This window comes from Tachypleus tridentatus, chromosome 1, assembly GCF_004210375.1.
Source record: "Tachypleus tridentatus isolate NWPU-2018 chromosome 1, ASM421037v1, whole genome shotgun sequence".
NCBI lineage: Eukaryota > Metazoa > Arthropoda > Merostomata > Xiphosura > Limulidae > Tachypleus > Tachypleus tridentatus.
The window spans coordinates 67,781,899-67,802,728 of NC_134825.1; the positions used below are offsets into that span (position 1 = coordinate 67,781,899).

Here is a 20,830-nt window from a genome sequence, read left to right on the forward strand (position 1 = left end):
AGCGCGACGCGGGGACGAACTCGCGACCATCGAATTACGAGTCGACCTTACCCGCTTGGCCATGGCGCCACTCGTGATAAAAAATTATTCAAATCACTTACATGTAAAAAGCTATGAAAACAAGTTATGTGAGTATCAATTCATAATGAAAATTACTCTGATTATTTTACGCTTGTATAACCACTATTCTTGTAGCTGAAAATGTTGTTTGCTTCGTAAGACCCTGCTTCTCAAAATATGTAGATTATGATAACGTGTGAAATAAAAGTAACAAATTCACAGAAAACAGATGGGCTGGAATGTGACGTCTTCTATGACGTTGCCCATTTAGAAACCCTGGCACTGAACGTCATATTGTTGTTTTCCAACCGGAAGGGAATGTCCAGTTTAAGAAACATATAAACATGTACCTTGTAACATGTGTACACGTAATTAAATCAGATAAAGGCACCGATAGGCCAGCAGAGACTCCCTCTTACCAAGAACCCAATTTCCAATTAATAGGCTAACATATTTCTCTCGTAATTGATTCTTACCATCACATGATATATTAAGAAACTGGTATTTCCAAAACTGTTCACTCATTCATCTATATAAAGAAGATCACTAGCTTACTTGATCTAAGATATCACGAAAGTTATTATACTCTGATTATAACGTTCTTCAGAAGTTATAATTTATCTTTGCTTCAACGTTTGATTTAAGGAGTTTTCAAACTAATACCAACAGCTACTTTTTGTTATATACGAAGTTGACATTAATTACTAAAGTATATCGTAGTGAGAAAACTATTTGGCTTGTGTTGAGAAATCTTAACTCGGAAGATGTACAGTTTTGGAAGACTTCCATTGTCCGACGTGTCCAACAACACAGTCTCCAGTTATAATGTCAGTGACGTGGATGATTATAACAGCTACCTGCGAGACCTTTTAAGAAAGATGTTAGAAGAGTACGAGAAAAGAAGAGAATTGAACGGTTCTGAGAACGGTAGGCAGTTCATATTTTGGATTTATTGTATTCTAAATTTCATTTTATTTCTACTTCGGACATTTAATAATACCTGAACATAAACTGTAGTGTTTTTGTAAACCTCTCTCTCTCAGTATAAGTAAACAATATAAAGTCTCCCTCTGGGTGTGTGGTAATCTTAAAAATATCTAATAATAAAACCTGGGGCTACCGTTCATGAAAATATAAATTGTCTCATATAAATACGAGTCTATGAAATTATATAAATATAAATATTTATGTAGCAAGAGCTCTGTTTCTCACATAAAGTAAAACAAAATCCATACAGTTAGTAATTTTATCTTAGTGTTATTACGAAAATTGTGTTTAAGACATCAGATGCAGCAATTCTTATCACTTTATTTTTGCTTTGTACAGGTGAAGATGGATCCTCGGCTCTAAAAGTAGAGAGCGTGGATTTCCTTCCACGAGATAATGCTCTAAAACACAACACCCAAATGTACGAACTCGTAGAGGGTCCTAAGCCTGTTCTCATACTTCGGCGTGGCTTGTCGTTTACTGTTACCATTCTGTTCAATAGAGACTACGATCCAAAGAAACATACGCTTAAACTGGAAATGTCGTGTGGTGAGTTAGAATAACTAAAACCTGCTACACGTTTACAAACGTATTTATTAACCCTAACGTCTTAAAGACATGTTGAATAAGTTTTGATTTTAAAAATGATATAATAACCAACAAACATTTAGTTTTTATAATATTCAACTTTGATGACAGTGATTATGGGTTTGTCGATTAAGAGTTTTACGAGATCTATCTTACGATATAAAATATTCTGGAAAAATGTATTATTTTATTCTTAAGGTGTGATAAGTGCACAAAAACATACTTGTCACGTGATTACACTAATTGAAGACTTTTTTCTATACATTTTATATTTAGGTTCGAACCCTCAAATCAGTAAAGGCACCTTAGTTGTAATACCCATAACCAACAACGATTCATATAAAGAAGATAAAACAAAGTGGGATGTGCGACTACAAAGTCACGATGGTTCTAACATAACTCTCCAAGTACACGTGCCCTCTTCCGTGGGAGTTGGAATTTGGAAGATGAAAGTTACTTCACAATTAAACTCAAAAGATGACGAACCAGTCTCTTCTTCAGAAACGTATGAATGCAAGGAGAATATTTACGTTCTCTTTAATCCATGGAACAAAGGTGAGTTTAAAAGTAAAAATATCCATAACTAAAACTTATGTTTTACGAAGAGATTTTTTTCATTAAATAAAGGTGCTAAGAGTACTAACGAGATGTAATTTTGTTTTTGGTCGACAGATGACTCTGTCTACATGCAAGATGATAAAATGAGAAAAGAATACGTTTTGAATGACGTTGGAAAGATTTATGTAGGTTCGTTTAACTACCCACAAGGAAGACAGTGGATTTTTTTGGGCAGGTAATAAATGTTTAATAACTTAAATAAAACTGACATTTCTCTTCAGTTTAATAGCATCTAAAAAATAAACTATTGAAAAATATTGATGTTTATGTTTCATTTCGGCTTCTAAACAGTTACACGGCACAATTCTATCAATTCTACTTGAGTCAATAAGAAGAGTATATTTTGTATTTCAGTTTAAAGACTCGGTCCTTCCGGCTTGCATGTTTTTGTTGGAACGTTCTCGTCTCGATTACAGTTCCAGGACTAACCCAGTCAAAGTAGCTCGTGCTGTGTCGGCCATGGTAAGATTTCTTTGAAAAATCGTGATACGAGTATTACCTTAATTTAATACATTTACTTTTGTCTCTTATCAAAATTGTGATGCAAGTTTTATCCACTTGTTTGTGTCAGGAAATCATTAAAAGTATTGTCTAAATATAATAGTATAATAACTAATTGTTTTCACGAGTTTCAGCGCGTTCAAAACTATATTTAATCCAATTTAATATTTCAAGATTAACTATACACTTTACATATACTTAGCAGTAAATGTAATAAACACATAATCAGAAATCATTAAAAACCTTTGACTTTTTCTGATTAAAGGTGAACAGCCTTAACGACAACGGTGTGATAATAGGTAGATGGCATGAGCCTTATGATGAAGGTGTCGCCCCCTGGAAATGGACTGGAAGTGCTGCCATTCTAGAAAAGTTTATGAAAAACGGAGGAGATCCAGTGAAATATGGACAATGCTGGGTATTTGCTGGTGTATGCAATACTGGTAGGTTTCGCTTCTTTCTGCCTATATTTTATGTGATAACTAACTTTTATTAGCTGGATTTAATAAAATGTAGATTCATGATTTGTTTTAATATCATACATTTGTCATAACGAAATAAAAAGGAAAAATCAATAATCTTAAGATATTTATATCAGTGAAAGAAATGATGAGCAATCAAAGTCATTTGTGTGACAACAAATATAACAATTTAATCTGTTAATCACAAGCAGACATAACAGGTTTTTTATTAACATGTACATACAACAAACTAATCTAATGTTGCGTATATGCCTTTATATGTCATGTTCAAAGTTTCTTAAACCATTTATTAAACATAAAGTTGATGACAATTTTTTATACAACTATATTACAAAAGGAGCTAACCATTAAAGTTATTAAGTGTTTTAGAAGTTATTTAAAGGTAACTATTTATAAGATGATACAGTTGTTTCATTCATGTTAACATTCACACAAAATGATTATTAACATTTCACTATCTTAACACCTCCTGTTCATATCACTACATTCCGAAGAATCTCTTTCCACATCATAAAAGCGATAAACAGAAGTAATATAGTGATTTCAATAACCCAAGTTATTGTTTTAATATTTACTGTACATCACGAAAATGTACTTACGAAAATTTTGTCGGTTGCTAAAACATTTTATGAAACTTTAATTTGATGTGTTATGGTTACAGTTTGCCGAGCCTTGGGGCTCCCCTGTCGGCCAGTTTCAAACTTCGTGTCAGCTCATGATGCAGACGCCACATTAACCATTGACAAACTATTTAACGAAAACGGAGATCAGATGTCTGGAGGAACAAACGATTCAATATGGTACTTAAGGTTTTATGTTACTTTAATGTGATAATATTGTTCCAAATTATTGCATATTAACGGCATGTTCAGATAAGATTTAATTACTAGCCGTTTTAGTACAGTTTTATAAAGAGTTTCTGCATTTGTTTTTCTTATATATATATATTATATGATATATAACTTTTGAAAATACGTTTCTAAACAGTGAAAAGTTAAGGGAAAGTAGCTCATTATAACAGAAGGTTTTTCTTTTATCTTTATGACAAGAACATCCTCTAACGATCGATCACAAAACTTGTTAAGTATGTGTGACTTTGTCACTGAGTTTTGAACGGAATGAAATCAATGTGTTAAACATTTTTAAGTATTTTATATAAAGAAATCTTTCTTCTGTGATTAGTTTTACAACACGAAACTCGTTCACTTTATTCAGATAACCTCTGAATAAGAAACAAAGATGTATTAACTAACTCGACAACTCGTGTTTCAGGAACTTCCATGTATGGAATGAGTGTTGGATGGCGAGATCTGACCTTCCTGCAGGATACGGGGATGGCAAATAGTTGACGCCACCCCACAGGAAACCAGCGAAGGTATCTAACTCCTAAAATTATAGTTTCAACTGAATAAAATTATAGTTTCTATGTAAATATTTGTTATGGCTGTATTAAGTAAACCATAATAATCATCAATATTATTTAATATTTACTTATTTACAAAGTATGAATACGAAAACTGTGGTTTTGTATGATGACTTGCAGTTTGGATCTTGCAATTTAATATTAAACTCAGTTAAAGCAAGTTTCATAGTCTTAGAATCAAGAAATTTTAAAGGATATCAAAAATTACTCTTTACTTTAAAGTTCTGGGAATATAATTAGAGATATGTTTTGATATTTTCACTCAGGTATCTATCAGTTAGGACCAGCATCTCAACTAGCTGTGAAAAGAGGAGAAGTTGGATACAGATACGACGTCCCTTTTGTCTTCGCTGAAGTCAATGCAGACATCGTTTACTGGCAGAAAGACCGAAAAGCGGAAACTGGGTGGAAAAAATGAAAACAAACACTAGCCAGTACGTAATTTTAAGTGTTACATGTTGTTACATGTTGTTTCTGAATGTACACCGTATTCGCCATTTGTAGTGACTGATATTCTGGTTGGCTTCTTTTCCTTTATTTCCGTAGTAACAACTCAGGAACGGGTATACCTGAATACAAGTGTCTGCGACCTCACAGTTCAGCCACCTTTTATACAAAGTGCCGTTTAGGTTGAAAATTCCAGTTCCTGAAATCTTATGCATGTTTTTGAGCACAATACATTTCAGTTAAAAATACCGCTTTGTTATATCTATATAAATCACACTTCTTATTTATAAGCTGGTCCTTCATGCTTGCATAATAAAATAGGCCCTAGAAGACAAACTTTTCTTATAATAGGTTATTTCTCAAAGATAATTAATCCAATTATTAATTAATGCAATCAAAAGCTATCAATTTGATATTACGTCTGGCTGCAGATATTGTTTAAAAGATAATTATTTTTTAGTAGACGTAAATGTTCAATGTTAAATGAATTACTAACAAGTTACTGACTGGCTTTATTTCATTTCCGTTCCATGTTAGGTTTAACTCCACAACAACAACTTGCTTAATTTGAGAATTAGCTTGTTTCAAAGGCACAATACGAGTGTGATAAACTGTTGTTTTTTTAAACTTATAGTGTGGGCCGTCTTATACTAACAAAGAAGGTTGGAGTTGATGATGATTATGGAAACAGGGATGCTGAGGATATCACTTACGAGTATAAAAACAAAGAAGGTAAGTAACCAGTATATGTTTATAAAAATAAACCGACGTTTTGAACACTTGTGTATTGGAGAGTTTGTTTATTTTGTTTCTAAGTGGAAAGCTACACAATGAGTTTGAAAATAAAATTGCACCAGAGAATCTTGTTGCCTGATAAAACTGGTTTGTGTCCTGCAGGAACCGAGGAAGAGAGAATGTCTGTACTGAACGCCACAAACAACGATATTGTGAGACACAGATTCGACCGACCTGTTGAAAAAGAAGACGTTTCATTCGAGCTATTGGAGAGTAAGAAAGTGATGATAGGACGGCCATTCGATGTAACAATAAAGATTAAAAATCTGAGCAGCAAACCCAGAACAGTGTCAGCCATATTGTCAGCCAGCAGCGTTTACTACACTGGAATTACAGCTAAAATGTTGAAACGGAAGAGTGATAAATTTATCCTTCAACCTAAGCAAGGTACACTTATGTTACCTAGTTTCACCTTTCTTGTATCCGTATGATTTGTACTGATTAGAAGATAGACCTCATGAGCTGTTTATAGAATAATCTAATTACCATATGTAAGGTAATTGATAAACAGGACAGGTGTGGGTGTTGACGAAGTAAATAGAGTTCTGATAAAACTGTAATTGCGTAGTTCAGTACGGTAACGTAGAAGTCTAATACAACTTTATTTAAAATGATAAACACTGTTGTACTAGTTCAACATAACTGTTCTTAAATTAATTAACACCATTGTTTCTAATAGAATGTTTTCTATCATAGCAACAAATTTGTTCTAATATATATATGTATATATTTAAAGTTAAATTTGATATTTCCCAGAAGTAATGTTCAGGAATTTTCTATCTTTATATAAGTAACGAAAAATGATGATGTAACTAAAGATATGTATTCACAATATTTATTATTAAAAACAATGAATTACATAGAATTAACTTGTGATCTAGTGTTGTCACAAGAAAAATGTGTAGCATAAACGTGTACAAATGAATTTAACGTTCGGTACGCATTGAGAAATAGGTTTAGGGAAAATTGTAATAACTGTCTGTAGGGATTATAGAGATTCGTTTTACATAGAAAGTTATATTAAATATATGTTATTTACAGAGGAACTTCTTTCAATTAAATTGACCTCAAGCGAATATCTCGACAAACTGGTGGATTACGCCATGATAAAAATCTACGCTTTGGCCACAGTGATGGAAACGCAGCAATCCTGGTCTGGTGAGGACGATTTTGTACTGGACAAACCGAAGTTGAGTCTTGAGGTAAGGTCAAATAAAGATCATATTTTTAAAATTCTAACGATAGACACTACATTATGTTCCATATCTAGAATCCATGATAAATCCTCGATAATGAAATGTACTGTTATTATTATTTAACTTAGGTCCACGGAACTCCAGAGGTTGGAAGACCATTTGAATTAGTTATCACTTTTCAAAACCCACTGAAACGTATTCTGGAAGATTGTGTCTTCAATATTGAAGGACCGGGACTTGCAGGACCGTACCATTCAAAGTTCAGGTGTGGAAAATGTGCTTTCTCGTGTCTTAAAACAAAGTAACTCTCCGTATTTGAGTAAATTCAATTTCACACAAAATTTCTTTAAACCTATCCGTATTTACGAACAAACAAATACCATGCGTCTTTACTTTATAATAACAATTCTAAAATAAACGAATTCAGCGACAATGTGTGAGAAGTTGATAAAAAACGGTTGAAAGACTAAGAGATACTTCTGAACTTAACAGTTGTTTCTCATATAGTAATTTTAACTTTGTTTATAATATTGTTTAAGGAGAATTTCATTTAACCAACATTTAAATGGTGAGATAATCATACACAAAAAAACTCAATTAAGATCTTCTTAAGTCGAACAACTGTTGTTCAGATACTAGTTATAATTAAGTTTGTAGATTAATATCGAATCTGAATAATGTTACCTGTTTAACTACGTTTAAAACAATACAAAGTTTACACATCGATGGCTATATTATGTTTTTTTTCATAACATAATTTTGTACCATTACAGGGATATCAAACCAGGTGAAACTATAACTCATAACGAAAAACTCGTTCCTCAGCAGCCTGGTTCCAAGACAATATTCGTCACTTTCAGCTCTCGGCAGCTCATCCAGCTCATGGGATCAAAACATATTGAGGTGATCCCAAAATCCGATCCAAGCCACAACGAGACTTTATAAGTTCTGTTTAAAGTTACTGTTTGAGATGCAGTGTTGTAAACTTTAGGTTATTGAATCGTGTTGTTTAATTAATATACTCGTATTTCTGTGTAACTTATGCCTTTCAGGGATCAACTTTTTTTTTTTTAAGCATGTTAATTTTCTGTTTTTGCTTTCTCATTTCAATACGATATGTTATAGTATTTCTTGGAAGTTTTAAATATATTTTCGAAGTCTTGAAGATTGATGCTATATTTATACCACTTGGGTTCAACGAGTGAGCAATTTTTCACTTAAAATATATTTTCCATGTCTCCAGTTTAAATCACGTATTTGTTTCTATTGAAATACTTAATATCTGTTGTGTATTTTTCAAATTAAGATCGAATTTATTTATTTATTTATATCTCGTGCAGTAAATGACAAAATACTCATAGTGTATTAAACTTTTTAAAAAATATCAATGAAATATAGTATCTGTTTGAATTAATTCGTGAAGGCAGGTTTGCCATTTAGTACACTTTCAAAGTTAGTTCCTTATTAGAACCACAAAGAAAATCGTAAAACATTTTAATTAAAATATCCAAGTCATGGTGATGATTTCATGTCTGGAAAGTGAGTTGCGCTGGAGTAAACAAATAACGATTTCAATTTGAAGATCTAGAATTAACAAATTTCACGTCAATTTCAAAATCAATGACATTTTAAAGTTTGTTTTGTCATACCAAAGGCACCTCGTATTATTTGTTGTGTCAACCAACTAGAATCGAACCTATGATTTTAGCGTTTTATTTCTGAAGATATACCACTGTTTCACTTGATATATAGGTGTTAACCCACATGTGAATACTTAAAGAAACTGTTATCAAGGTCATACCAAAAGAGTTATTATGTTACTGTTTCTATCACTGTGTATATTCTTGTTAATTAATTTGTAAAAAAAATCACAGAAACAGAAAATATTTCATTTCTTCCAGCATACATAGTTTCACAAAGTAACACCAACTAATCCACATGTCTAACTCACAGAGAAAACTAAATATTGCTTGTTAAATTTCCTCCGTCGTATATAACACCGTCTAACAGACTGACTCCTAAGTGATTAACCAGCCCATCCACTAATTCACTGTGGTATTTTTATGAAATACTAGTTTTCCAAAAGTCTTTCGAAAATTGGATATGTGACGTAAGATTTAAACACTGGAATTTCTGAATAATTACGTCATACCGAACCTTTTATCTAGAAAAAAAAAAGACTAAATTAAATCACTCAAAAAGAAAACCTATAACTCTGGGCCTTCCAAGACTTTGAAATCGTTAGAACAATTTTAACACACAAATGGAACAAAGTGTGTTAAAGTTCCATATTTATTTATGTATTCTAATGTACAATTATGAAGATGTAATATTTGTTAATGGAATTATCAGTACTAAATCGTTAATTAAACGAAAAAAGAAACAAGATCTTTTTACTCTTCCGTGGTTTGTGGAACTTGGACGAAACGATCTCTGTCCTTTGTTTTCATTTTGTGTCTTATCACGTGGCGAGTTCTCTATGGTAAATGGTTGAACGAATCCTTTTATGTCTGTAGTTCTCTTTATAATCTGGACGTTGTCTCAACAGGTTCTCATGCATGTTTAATTAGTTTGCCGAAAGCTAAAGTTTTGCTAGAGATGTAACAACTATCTGATCTCCTGTCGACGTCTTTCGAAAGATTGTCAGAACACTTAATACTTTTTCTGGTTTCTTGTCTGTTACATTCAAGGTCGACTCTTCTCATAACACTGTGCACCAATCTTTGTAGTTATCTGAAGTCCATTCTCTAGCGGTGTAATTGTTATATAATGTATATTTGTTTCCTTGTCGTAGGCTATAAAACAATTTGAAACTACCCTAACTTCAAAACCGCTTTTCTAAATCAGTAATTTTCAAATATGCACTCATTCTTGGTATGTAATATCCACACAGTATGAAGTGTAGAGAATATATTCTGAAGACGGCTGGAACGGGTGTAAGAATTGTTATTATAATAAAGTACAGAATAATGTTTCGACCTTCTTAGATCATATTCAGGTCTTTGTTTTAGTTTCAATATGACCTAAGAAGGTCGAAAGGTTATTCTGTACTTTATTTTAATTAAAATACTGATACCCATACCAGCCGAATAAATTTTTATTTCGTGTGGGTTTCTCGTTATCAGGAAGCGCAGAGAAGTTATCCACAGGAACTGTAACATTCTTCTTGTTGTAATTTTATGTCCACTTTCAGTTAGAATTAATCGATAATAATTCTTTCTCTCTAAATGAAATTTTCTCTGTTTATCCAATACTGAACAGTTGTCGCTGTAGAACCAGTATTGATCAACATGTTTCAAGGATTTTCATCAACGAATCCATTATCTCGTGTGCTGGTTTTTATAAATAATTAACAGTTTATATATTTTAGAGTAAATGGAGTTTTGTTAGTAAGATCTCGCCCATAAGCTCAGCTAATTCCTATTGTCCGATGTCTGAATTACTCACTCTTACCGGTTCCTTCATCTGACTAAAGTCGTCACTATGGTGATGTCTCACTCTTTAAATACCATCTGTTTATTCCTTACACTCCTATAGTGATGACTGTGTTCAAACATATATAACAGTTCTCTTTTACTGACATCCTTTGGAAGGAATTTTAAATCCCTATCAACTTATTCCAACAGTTATTGGTAATATGTCCTTTCACGATACAGTCGAAATAACTACTGTCTTGTAGTTTCCATCTTCCGTTCTAAATAATTAATTATTTAATTATTCGTTTCACTTCTTCTGGAATACCGTCAGAGGGAGTTCAGCTAGCACAGATAACCCTAATATTGCAGTGTAAGACTAGATGGAAAGCAGCTAGTAATCATCACCCACCGCCAACTCTTGGGTTACTTTTTTACCAACAAATAGTGGGATTCACCATTACTTTATAACATCTCACGGCTGAAAGGGCGAGCATGTTTGGCGTGATGGGGATTCGAACCCGCAACCCTCGAATTACGAGTCGAGTGCCTTAACCACCTGGCCATGCCGGGGCTCACTTTGCGTGAAGTGATTATCCTGAATTTCTGTATGGTGTTTTTAGATCTTTATCGGTGATTTTAATGGATGTAAGTTCTATCGTCAACTGTCAAACTTCCTTCAAAGATGATCATATGCCTTGCTTTAGTCTAATTCAGATATCCTAATATATTACGGTAATTTTGAACTGCTGAGTGGATTAATGAATCCACACTTCATGTGGAACATCCTTACAAGATATCTTGATAAAGGTTTTCACAAGTTCTGTTAAACTATCATCCACACTCTTTATTCTGCTTCAAAACTGTTTTATAATTATTATATACAGGGATGTAGAAGGAAAATTAAAACTGGGAGAGGACCAAAGCTGATTGTGTGAAACATTACATTAGTTTCTCAGAAGATAGTTACCATCAGAACGTTGCAGGCTTTTAAAGGAACGGTTACATTCGTAGTCGCTGTTGTAATCATAGTAGTTAGTTGGGTCGAAAGGGGAGAATCCGTCAAAATTGTAGGGTCGGAATATATAGGCGTGTGAAATCGGAGTTATAGAATATTTCTGGAAGATTATTTGTCGAAGGTGGTCAACAGTGGTGGTAAATGTTTGCTTGTTTTTTCTACTGATGTGAGGCGTAGTCTACGTGAACTTGGTGGCATAAATGGTATGTCTGTTTACATGGCTGAATCTTTGGTTTCCAAGATGTTGATTTGGGAAACTTGAACAGTTGTAAAAGTACTTCTGCTTGTCCGGACGAATTGGACGATAGAGGGTGGAGTGGCGCCTGGTGGCAGTTGGGTTTATAGCTTGAAGTAATTTTGATTATTAGATTGCCAAAGTTGGTGAAGCGTGTTTACGATTTCCTCTGTAATGTTTTTTCGGTTTTGAAATGAAAGAAGTAGTTAAAGAAGACATGGCTGATAATAAGTTCTTCTGTCGGTTTGGATTGTGTGATGATTTTCATGAATTAATTGGCAGTTAATCGGGAGCGGATTCATTGAACACCATGCAGTTTAATGTTGTTGATTGTTCGAGGGATTGTTAGATTTCATCAAGAGTTATGGTGAATCAATTTGGAGGAAAGCTGAACAATGATCAGGTTTATCTGTCTAAAAGTATGGAGATCCCGTCAAAGGTAACGGATGAGATTGCGCAGCTTATATCGGGACATAGCTAAAAAAAAAAAAAAAAAAATTGACCGAGTTGCAAGTCGAGAGATTTCAACTGCTTAACACCCTCTTCCCAAAGAACTATACCAATACAAAGCTTATAAGTTATAAAGATAAAAGACTCAAACATTCAATGTGGTAGAAATTATATCAGCAGATAACAGACTACAGAAAAGGGTGGATTCTGGTTAAGTCAGTGAAAGGTGAATAAACCTTGCTAAATATGGTTAATGTTGCTAGGGCCATTATCATGGTTTAATGAAAATCACTTGCCTTAATAATTTCTGTAGATTCTAAAGAGTTTGTTTCTTCTTCGTGGACACAAATTTGTATAACACGAATTGCGTTGGTGAAGTAGGAGGGTGTAGGATGTATTCTGTCATAGGTGGTGGTTAGTTCTCAGATAATACCGATTAAAAACAGTTACTTAAGATACAAAGACTAGGTTTATAAATCAAATTATGGACTAATGATTGGATTCATCCATTTCCTCTACTTAGTGACCTCTCTGTTAATATTGTTTTGTGTCATTCGTTGTGTTATTAGTTGGTTATTTAAAGAAAGCTATTAAATCATTTGAACACTCCTCTGTGTCCAGTCAGGGAACTATAAAAACAACGCATTTTACTTTTAAGTGAAAGTTTTGTTATTTTAGAGCAAAGACAAAGTGACCTATTTGCTGAGTATACGGCGGGGAATCAAAACCTGGATTTTAGTTTCGCAAGTCCGTAACCTTCTCTTGGAATACTGCAGCGAATAGCTTAGACCTTTAGATGTAAAACACAGCGTGATAATAAAAATAAAGAATATAAACAATTTGTTCTCAAGCTAATATATTCGTGAGAAAAAGACCCAGAGTTCCTCTATGAGGTACACCACAGCAGATGAACAACGTGGTCGTCCCACTGTCTACACTAATATCAGTAAAGGGGTATCTTTCAATTTTGGTAACAGAAATATTTATAGACAGAGAAAGCAGTAAGGAAAAGGCGCTTGTATGGGGCTCAAGTCTCACCGTAACGAGTCTTAGCGTCCCCCCCCCCCTAACTCCCTCTCCCAACAAAAGAACGCTTACTTTTAATGTTGACCCACTTCTCGTTCGTTTGAAACAAAATAAAACGCAGAGTACTTATTGGTTTTAAGTAGTTTGACTGAGAAATGTATTTAATTTGTATAATGAAAGGATTTCTCAATTTAGACTGGATCGCTGATTGTTTTATACAGTTCAGAAATAATATTAAGGTAATCGTAAATCAAGAACTTTTCACCTGTGTAGTTGTTGTATATTATTCCTTTAAGAGTTTCTCCACGAGTGTCTCTCTGAACTAGGTAGCTGCTGGCAAATCCACCTTTGTTTCATTGTCAAGACTCTGTCTAAATGATCTGTATCAATAAAAGGAAGTGTTAGTGTACAAAGCTTTGTTTTCAGGAGATAAAGCCTCTAAATAACAAGCACCTCACTATTCAGTGAAGACGCTGAAGAGCCCATGCTTCCAACATGTCTTGCAAAAAATATCGTATGTAACATTTTGAGATTCATGTTAACTGCGTTTTGTTTTTCAGTTAGTTTTCCGCGTTTCATAATTATATTTGACGTGTTTGTATGATTTTTGTTTATATTCCTTTTTCATGTATAATATGTAAAGTTTGTTTTATTTGTTTGAAACATTATTTAAAGTATGTGACCGACAAGTTTTATAATTTTGAGTTTAAGATTTAAACGTCATTTTATTTACTTTCAACTATAGGTAATTTAGCTTCAATTTATATTTATGAGTTGTATTATGATTTTGACGTGTTTTATTAGTTTGAATATAATTTGTTTTATTCTTTTGAAGTGAATCCTAAATTTATGTTGTATTTTACTTGATTTTTTAACTATTTTTGAGGGATTTATGTATCGCCATATTGTAGCCTTTGTGTTTTTAGTAGAGAAAAAGATTTGGTGGAACACTGTGTCACAGCAACACAAAACATCTGTGTTGGTGGTAAGAAGTTACAAGGCCCGATATGGCTAAGTGATTAAGGCGCTCGACTCGTAATTTGCGGGTTCAAATGGCCATCAATACCACCATTCGTTGGTAAAGAAGTAGCTCAAGAGTTGGCGGTGGGTTACGATGACTAGCTGTCTTCCCTCTAGTGTTACAGTGCTAAAGTAAGGACAGCAAGCGCAGATAGACCTTGAGTACCTTTGCGCGACATTTAAAAACAAACAAGAAGTCGCAATAGATGCTCCTATAAATACCAAGAAATACAAAAGATCAAAAGAAGAATTACCGTCATAACTGTAACTTTTGCGAATTTGGGCAGAATCTCCAAGACAAAAACCATATCCTCAGCACAAAGTTTTCTCCACAGTAATATACGGTCATACGGAAAAGAAACAGCTAAACTTTGTATAATAGCATTCACCAGGCATGTCTTTCTCTGTTGTTACAAGACCGACCTGTGGATTCGTCTTGCGTTTCTTTACAAGAGTTATTAGGTTCTGAAACATTCTAATAATCGATGTTAATTCTGATTGGGCTGATATCTTTCCAGGATAACATGACTACGTTGATGGGGGAAGATGCACATATGATTCCTCCCTAGATGAGAAAGACTTTCAAAAATGGACAGAGATTCATAACAGTTCCTTCATGATAGAGGACAATTTAAATGGATATACCATATAAACACCCTGTTGTGATACTTACAGCTTGCAGGCCCGGCATGGCCAGGTGGGTTAAGGCATTCGACTCGTAATCTGAGGGTTCGAATCCCCGTCGCACTAAACATGCTTGCCCTTTCAGCCGTGGGGCGTTATAATGCGACGTTCAATCCCACTATTCGTTGGTAAAAGAGTAGCCCAATTGTTGGCAGTGGGTGGTAATGACTAGTTGCCTTCCCTCTAGTCTTACACTGCTAAACCAGGGACGGCTAGCGCAGATAGCCCTCGTGTAGTTTAGCGCGAGATTTCAAAAACACACAAACAATACAGCTTGCATATCTCTTTTCTCTCATAATTACGAAACTTATGAGTCTCCAGATAATTAATTCATTGTTGTTAGCATAGTTCACGCCACAAAAAAATTAAATACAAATATGAAAGAGAATACACAATTATATTTTTTATTTATGCTTACTAATGTTACTGCAGTTATACACACACACGTACATACAATCATAACTTAAATAAAATTCACGAGAATATAAACTCTGCAAAATGTTTACGTAATATTTTCAGGCTGCTGCCATCTCTTTTCTTGTACTGACAGACGTTGAACTTTAAAGTATGAATATTACACGAAGCATCGTAGTGTAGAAACCAAATTGTTGATATAAATCTTATATTGTGTGGATTTTCACTCCAAATAAGTAAATATTTTTTTAAATGTATTTAAAATGTAGTGGCCACATGATGAAAAATACCCTTGAATTATCAATATCTTTTACGTGTTACTTTTCAAATTTTAAATATGAATGCTATCGTCTACTTCTACTTTGAAGTGTAACACTATTATGTACTTTGTAATCTATGGGTATGTTTTTCCATATCCAGTATAAGAGGTCCCACTCTTTAGCAACTCATGTCTTTCACTGAAAAATGTTTTTTTATTTGTACTTTCGGAAACCACTAAATCGAAAGAAGTTGACTTTATAATAAGCTTTATGTCCCCATTATTTCGGAAGTGATGCTTTTACATTCTATTAGTGGAAGTATACCGATAGAAGAACCATGAACTTCAAAAAGATTACATACTCGTTGAATATGGATCTGCCTAGCTGACGTCAGCATGAGAGTGGGTCTGGCATGGTCAGTTGGTTAGGGCGCTCGACACGCAACTTGCGGGTTCCGAATTAGAATCCCCGTTATACCAAACATGCTCACCCTTTCAACCGCAGGGGTGTTATAATGTGATGGTCAATCATTGGTAAAAGAGTAACCCAAGAGTTGGCGGTGGGCGGGGACGACAAGCTGCCTTCCCTCTAGTCTTGCACTGTTAAATTGGAGAGGGCTGGCCCTCATGTAGCTTTGCGAGTGCGAGGTTACCACATTACATTGTAGTTAGAATAAAATAAAACGTTTCACCGTCACAACACTCGTGAGTTTCGAAGCTTTAATCGCGGACCACTCGCTTGCGATTGTATGTTATGAATCAATAATACACAGAAACTTTGATATTAAATATTTTAAAAGCTTTTATGAAATGAAGTAGTCTTGTCACTTGGCCTTGTTTTCAAATTTTAAAGATGAAAACCTAATATATTATTTGAAAAAGAAAGATATAAGTACGAAGGATATGAGAAAAAAAAATAGATGTTTTATTTGCAAGTGATACTTAAGATAAGGATAAAATTTATCATTATACTTGCATATCTTCATAAGACAAATCTAAATTCAAAATGCTCTGATGTATTGGTTTGGTTGTTGTTAATCAATGGGCTATCTGTGCTTTCCAGAACATGGTTATAGAAAATCCGATTCTCACGTCATAAATTTGAGACTTATCACAAAGCTACTGGAGCACGAGATTATTTGTATGTAGTTAATGCTGTTAAGACACAAAGCTATCTCTACCAGGCACGAGTATCGAACCAAAAATTTAGTGTTACAAGCCTCCAGACTTATCGCTGAGCCACTGAACCCATATCACTGTTCGTGCATAAGAAAACAATATATTGCTGAATATAAACTAAACAATAACTGTAGGCAAAAAAAGTATAATATATATGTACATTACACTACTCATTGTTGTTAAGGGTAACAATAGCTCCACCCTTTTCTGCTGGTTTTCCTGTGACATTGCTATTCGATTTAAGATTGTTTAAAGCATTTCTTTCGTTTGACTAATGTTATTAGGACTTTAGTTAAGATCTTTACTAAGGAGACTGAGTTTTGCTTCAGAGAGAGTTATGTTTGAGAGATTAACAAAGTTGCTTGTTCGTTGTTCTTTGCAAGTTTTTTGTGGTTTCTGTTATTTTCAACATATTTGTTAGTTTCAAAAGACTTATTCGTATAAGAGTATAGAGTGTTTTTAACGGTTTTTTAGTTTGTTCGATTGGAAAAAGGAAGTTTTGTGCTTTTACTAGACTATTCAATGTCGTGGTAGTTTCTTTATGATAAGAAGGAATGCTGTTAGAAGCGATTTTTGTATTGGTGTTGTTGATAGAAAGCTGTTTATTTGTTATTCTTTTAGTGAAGTAATGTATTAGTTTTATTGGTGAAAGTTTTTCAGTTTTTCTTTTACTTCCTCCGTAGCATTGTATAGATAATAATAATGGGAAATGTCTATATCTAGAATATCAACAGAGTTTTGACAGAATGTTTTAGTGATATTCATGAGTTCTAAGGAGGTGTTTTCAAGGATCTGTTGCCAATTGTTGCAAAAGTTATTATTATGTGTTCCTATTGTTTTAATGTGAGAGATTGAGGTATGTTCCTGTTTATTATAACAACTGTTATGGTATGAACGGCTTTTGTAAGCTGGCAAAGTATTTTGATAATTAGATATACCTGTCATAGGACACTAGTGATAACATGCCTAAAATTAATGTCTTATGGTAAATAATTATTTCTATATCGGTTGAAAGTTACTCTTTCACACTTTGAAAATAAAGCTTTCAAATATATAATGAAGCCTTAGTTATATACTGCTTACCTCATATTTATATATACCCCAATCAAACATCATGTGTTATAAAATAATTAAGTCTGATATGTGCTGAACATATTCAGTTTTGTCTGTAATTTTAATACTTCTTCCCATATCTCTTCTTGTTTTATGAATCCACAAACTATGTATTGTTTTATCTTTCAGAAACTTCATGTTCTAATCAACTATTTTACTTTTCCTTTGATACACAACAGTACCATCAACTGATGTTAACGTTAATATTCTATTCATAAATAACATATTAAGTTTAAAATTATGCTGAAGAAATATAAATACTATTTGTTTCGTGCTATGAAATGTATAACGGAAGTATTCACCTTGATTACAAATTCTGCACTAATTTTGTCTCAACACTACATACGGGCACGTATTGTGCAGACCGAATATTGTTAGAGTGACAAAATGTTGGATTATCACATTCTGAAGCCCAATGCTGTATCTTAGCTTATTTGTCAGTGCAGCGAAAGCTTGATTTATTACGTAGTTCTTACTGTAGTCACTAATTGGTCAATTATAGAGCTGCAGGAAGAGACTTTGGGCTGTTTTGTAAACAGGAAGAGACGCAACTTTCAGCATCACTTCTGAAAACAGAGCGTAATCACCTGAAAGTTATTAGAAACTTTGAGCAACTGGAATGAACTTCAGCCCATCACGCGCTTAACTTTTGAAACTTGTAAGCATGTTAGAATATCTTAGTTTCATCATTCAAGTAATAAACAAATATGTATAATAAATATACAGAGCTAAAAAAGATGCTTAAAAATATGATTTATGAAAGCGTTTTCTATCTTTATTCATTCAAAATAACGATGTAAATAATATACACGCTCAATTATTAAAAAGAAATATACAATTACATATAAAATAGAATGATGAAAACTATTATAAAAATGGCCTAGTGAAACCAGGATGTCTTGTTGTATTGGGATTAAAGATACACACAGCAACAAGAGAAACAAATTATGTCCTACGGAAAGCTTGCTGTTAAAAAAACAGAACAATGTACTGATGTAACTTGAACTACCTTTTCATCACTTATATATATAATTACTAGCTTAAGTCTAAGACCCAAAATTTTAAAACAGATCTTTATACGAAATTCACAAACGATAACTTCAATATAATAGCAATCACAACCTGACGATTAGGGCGCTCGACTCGAAATTTGCGAGTGAGAAGATCGAATTCCTTCACCAAACATTCTCGCACTGACAGTCATAAAATATGACAGTTAAATCCACCAGTCGTGGGTAAACACAAGTAACCAAAATATTGACGATGGAAAATGTTGACGAGCTCTCTGATCACTTCAAAATTTGTGACGACTGGTGCAGATAACCCTGGAATAATTTTGCCCGAAATTTAACAAAAAAAAACTCATAATTTTTTGCAGATTTCTACATCAATTTATGCACGAGCTTGAACAACTAAAAAACACCCTTTTCCCAAGAAATTTAAACGCGCATGCGCTCTTTTTCCCCCTTAGTAGGTGAATACTCCGGGAGTTACATTAAATTGGCCTTCACGCAAACAAATAAAAACATAATTAATACAATTATAACAGTTATCGATACTTCACTTTTAGTTACACTTTTGCCTCAATATAGTGTAGTCTTGGAAAGTAATTAAGAAGAACATTCTGAAAACAAACGTATATTAAAGATGTACTTAAAAAATTAAATGTGTTTTCATTTATTGTTTTACATAAAATGTTACAATCGAAATTTAAAAAAAAATCGTAGAGCCGCATTCGCCTGGATGGATCAGTTAATTATCTGTTTGATTTGGAACACAAAGCTACACAATGAGCTATGTTTACTTTGCTGGTATCGAAATAACAGCTTTAGTGTTATAAGACCACCAAATTGATGCTGAGCTACAAGTGGACCATTAAATAGCAAACATATTAGACAATCATAGTTCAACTACACAACAGGAATTACAGCAAACAACGTTTGTACAGAATTATTACTCAGAGTTGTAGCGTTTAATTTTCAAAGTTTTCATTGATATGACATTATTTGGTAACACGTCACACTATTCTAATAAACCGTTATCGTATGAAAATACCATTAATAAAAAGACTATGGTTTAAAAATACCAAACCACAAATCTGCTAATTTCAATTAATTCGCTACATATATTATGCCTAAACAAAGCTTGCATACGTTTGACTTTGACAATCAAGACGTCATCAATCTAGGTGACGTCACTATTAACTCGTACTTTTCTGGCACAAAACGTAGAATGGTTTCCTACACTTTTTTTGCTCTGTATCAGATAGAGAGATGAAAATAAACTTGTGTCTATACGTGCACACAAGCAAATTGCTTATAAAGAACAGTCTAAAAAAGAAAAACTATTTAAACTCGTGACATTCGCAAAAATTATTCAAATCACTTATATATAAAAGCTATGAAAACAAGTTATGTCATATCAATTCATAATGAAAATTACTCTGATTATTTAACGCTTGTATAACCACTATTCTTGTAGCTGAAAATGTTGTTTCCTTCATAAGGCCCTGCTTCTCAAAGTACGTAGATTATGATAACGTGTGAAATAAAAGTAACAAATTCACAGAAAACAGATGGTCTGGAATGTGATGTCTTCTATAACGTTGCCCAATTAGAAACCCTGGCACTGAACGTCATATTGTTGTTTTCCTCGCGGAATGGAATGTCCAGTTTAAGAAACATACACACACCTACTTTGTAGAATGTGTACACGTAATTAAATGAGATAAAGTCACTGATTGGCCAACACAGACTCCCTCTTACCGAGAAACCAATTTCCAATTAATAGGCTAACATATTTCTCTCGTAATTGATTCTTACCATCACATGGTGTACTGGGAAACTGGTATTTCCAAAACTGTTCACTCATTTATCTATATAAAGAAGATCACTAGCTTACTTGCTCTAAGATATCACGAAA

At 33.5% G+C, this 20,830-nt stretch overlaps 1 pseudogene across 1 annotated transcript; it reads left to right on the plus strand.

Annotated features, from left to right (window-relative positions):
* Window positions 1–615: 615 nt before the first annotated feature.
* On the plus strand, window positions 616–8,507 carry LOC143251127 (hemocyte protein-glutamine gamma-glutamyltransferase-like; annotated as a pseudogene). The gene is made up of 14 exons (XR_013028510.1): window positions 616–987; window positions 1,387–1,596; window positions 1,912–2,190; window positions 2,308–2,428; window positions 2,589–2,715; window positions 3,020–3,197; window positions 3,898–4,036; window positions 4,509–4,611; window positions 4,926–5,081; window positions 5,728–5,838; window positions 6,004–6,288; window positions 6,943–7,103; window positions 7,226–7,362; window positions 7,871–8,507. The product of XR_013028510.1 is annotated as a hemocyte protein-glutamine gamma-glutamyltransferase-like (transcript).
* The last annotated feature ends 12,323 nt before the right edge of the window (window positions 8,508–20,830 follow it).